This window comes from Peromyscus maniculatus, chromosome 1 (genome assembly GCF_049852395.1).
Source record: "Peromyscus maniculatus bairdii isolate BWxNUB_F1_BW_parent chromosome 1, HU_Pman_BW_mat_3.1, whole genome shotgun sequence".
Classification (NCBI taxonomy): domain Eukaryota; kingdom Metazoa; phylum Chordata; class Mammalia; order Rodentia; family Cricetidae; genus Peromyscus; species Peromyscus maniculatus.
This window is the reverse complement of record NC_134852.1, coordinates 40,244,394-40,248,480: the sequence shown is the minus strand read 5'-3', so window position 1 is coordinate 40,248,480 and position 4,087 is coordinate 40,244,394.

Here is a 4,087-nt window from a genome sequence, read left to right as displayed (position 1 = left end):
CTTGTATTGAATCCTCAATGTCATTAATTCTCATTGTACTATTCATTAAACACATTCTTTTAAAACTATATATTGTATACAGAGCCCAGTAACTTTGACCCATTCTGCAACTTTCACCAAAAATATTAGGCATTGGTCAAATGCTCAACAGCATTGCCTTCAATGTCAGGAATGGAACATGTAGGTGTGACATGGAACATTGCCTTCAATGCCAGGAATGGAACATGTAGGAGATTTCCCATCCATATATAGAGACAGAATCGGGAGATATCTGTCTGGGACTAAATACATATGGTATAATATGATTATTACGGGTTACAAGAACTCTCCTGCAATCACCTTGACTACATTCATCACTTTAGCTGAAATAGTTCTGTTGTGTGTTGACATCACATATTACTTCTCCATTGTTCTGTTATTGGACAGGAAGATCAGCTAACATAGATATTCCTGAAAAATGCTGTGATCTATACTGCTGTGCAAAGCAATAACATGTTCAATTGCTTGGAATAGTAGGGATGGAAAATGAGATATACCTGGTGTTGGTGTTTAAAATGACTCCATACTGAAATAGAGGGTAGAATACTTCACATTATACCCACCAATACCTTATTGGTGTTTCCTGTGGAGGCAATACTTGGAAGCCCCCTACATTGAGTTAACTCTCCATTTCTATTCTCTAGCATTAAAAAAGACCATTTTCCAATGGGCCCGGTGTTCAAATTCAAGTAATGTCTAGAATGACAAGCCAAGTTTTCATGAACCTCTATGGCTCTTTCTACTATGTACAGTAAAGTTTCACAGCAACAGACCTGTCTATCACTTCATCCATGTTCAATTACTTTCAAAGTTCTCCATCCATCTGAGGACTGCTATGGACTGATCCACTGCTAAGACATCACAATGATTTGTTCCTTTGATTTTGGAATAGAAAGCCATGCTACTCTATTCTTACCCCACTGCTCTAGCTCTCAATTCAATTGAGCACCCACTTGCATGACAATCCCTGAGCTTTGGATGGACTGCTTTGTGCATGATCCATTTCTGAGTACCAGCCTGAAGTCTCACCACAGCCACAGTCACTGAGTCTCAGCAGCCTAAACAATGACAACTATCTCCATAGCAGTAGAAACAAATACCAAAAGAAGGCCAGCAAGGAGGCAGACTGTAACTGTTATATCTGTACCTGCAACTACATTAATCTCCTGCAAAACCACTAAGGTTTAGAAGGGAAACATAGAGACCCAACCATTCCAGTCAACAAAACAATAGCAGTTGTCTTCCCTCTAGACCTGGAACTCCTCAGTCACTGGAGATTTTGTTTTAGGTTGCAGTACAAGAAAAGAATTCCCTTCTGTGCATATCAAATTGGAGAGTTGTTTTGAATATACCTAACAACTCTGCCTTCTCTTTACCAAGGTATATATCTCTTGTGAGATTTTAGTATGTGGGAGAGACATCCAACATCCTAATAGCACAAATCCAGTCAATTCTCCAGCAAAATGATGGAAGAGCCTGGCTTGGTCTATGAAAGCCAGCCTGCTATCAGAAAAGGGATTGAAGCTTGGGGCTAATCTGACTCTTTCATAGTCTGCTACTCAATCAGTTTCGTGCTATTCTACATTTGGCTCATAACTTAAACAGGAATAAAATAGTTTTCATATTCTGGGATGTCCTAAGGACATTCTTGGTCAAAATCTCCTGAGGCTTAAGCCCCATCTTGGCCCTTAGCATTTAGCAGGCATATGTCTTCAGGGAGTGCCATTTTTTTCACCCATGCAGGATACCATCTTTCAAATTATTTAACTTACATTTAATTTCCCGGAGATGCTGTCCCAAAGTTTTATTTTACCATATTTATGTGTCACCTCTTGAAAGCCTTTTCTTTTCTAAAGAGCAACTGAAATACAGTAGGAACTGAGATGTGGGGACTTGGAAAAGAATTAGGAGTAGTGGGAATAGAAACTAAAATCACTATAGATTTCTAGAATTTATAAGTTCATTATTACACTGAATGAAATATAGTGTGCAAATATTTAAAAATAAAAAGCAGAGAAATGATGTGAATTAAACACAGAACACAGTTCTATCTATCTATCTATCTATCTATCTATCTATCTATCTATCTATCTATCTATCCATCTATGTACCTTCTATGTATCTCTCACTTTCGCTCCACTCTCAGACTTTTCAATAGCAGTGGCCAAGTGTTTGGTCCATGCTGCTACAAAAACACACATTTTTCAGAATGGTCTATGACCAGGAGCCTGGAGGAACTTTCCAACTTTCACACATTGCCAGCTGGAATGTGTCATATTAACGACAAGTGGTCAGTCATGACAGAAACTGCAATGGTGAAAGACAAAGGCAGACTGCTGGCCTATGAAAAAGGACAGTCTTATTGTAGAGTTTTGCCAAGCACCATAAAACATGAAACAATCTGCATGGAGGAACAGTTCTACTGAGCTGGGCGTGTAGCTGCAAGCTACAGCACTGGCTCAGTGTAAAAGAAGTCCCAAAGGAAAGTGCTGACAGCTCATGTGAATGCAGGAGGAGGGCTAAACAGGCTCCAGGGTCATTTTCAATGAGGACTGACAGACAGACACTGTCATAGTAGTGATTGTTGAGGCAGTTAGAATAAGAAAGGTATATAAATGCACACTACACCCATGCCATGAGACAGTCTATGAACCCTCCAGTGAGTGACCGAAAAGGAAAACAATCTAAATCAAAATGAGGAAACAAACAAGATTTCCCAATCTAAAAAAAAATTGCAATCCTGTCTGTGAAGATACATTGAGATGTGAAATGGCTTGTTCTTTTTTTCAAATATAAAGTGAAATTGTAGGATAAAAGAGGCAGCCAATGAAAGACACCCTAACCCTGAAACCACAGTGAAAATGGTAAAAAGGGCCAGTGAAAGAAACACACTTTGGCTCTGAAACCAGAGTCAAAGAAACACATTCCACCCCTACCCACTAAGCACAAAAACCAACCAATCCATGAGCAGGAAAACCTACCCAACATAATCAAACCAATCTCTGGGTTTGTCCAAACTCAGGGGATGGAATCTGAGCAATTCTCACCCTGCACAGGTTCACCCTGGAAAAACTCCCCCACTAAGAAGCTCTGCAAAGCCCTGTAGCTGTTCATTTGGTAACTGCCTTTTTCCACTCTGTTAGAAGCATCCTTCCCGGATTCTTCCCTACCAATAAATCTCTTGAATGAGGTTTAGGCGAGACCTTCTTTTTTCAGAAGGGAGCAGAGAAGAGAGGGAACATTAGCCACAGGAGAACAGAGCAGAGCAAAACTGTAACTTTTGCTGGGGAAATCTTCCCCTAACAAAGCAGAGTTGTCACATTGCTGAAAGCTTTCCCTGGAGCAGGAATGTAAGCTGCTATGCTTAAGTCCACTTTGTGCTTTTCCTTGGCTCTCAACAGCCAAGATCCCTTTCTAGATACAACACTTACAAAAACACCTACATTTTTTTTTCATGTAACCCACCACCACATACAAACAAGTGCCTTCCTACTCCAGGTGTTCCGGTCTCATTTTACCTTTTGCAGAAAAGAAAAAAAACATGGTGGAGAATGCTAGAAGCCCAGGAATTCTGCAGAGACTGTTGTCAGGAGGAAGAAGGTTCAGTAACTGTCACACTCATTATACTTGTGGATGAAGAGAGGAGGAGGCCAGACTCAATAGCTAACAACCTCAGTACTGTAAGAAGGGAGGCAAGATACAAACAATGCCCATGTGTCTAACTCCAGAGTGAGATACATGATGAGCACCCAAAAAACCTCTCACGTTCTTGCTACAACCAGCAGCATCCAATTACAACCATCTTCACGATGACCAGAAGACCACTGCTTCTAGAAGTTCCCCATGATACTGGCCTCCACTTTAAGGATACAGGTTCACCCTAGTCCAAGAATCAAACCCTACCAAGAAGGGATGAAAAGCAGAGAAGAGAGACGTGAGTCTTGCTTGGGGCCACACAGAATAAGGAAGGCATCTAGGAGAAGAAACCCAAAGAGAAGATTCTTGGAGTTCATCATCCAAAGTGCTCTCAATACACTCAACTCTGTCC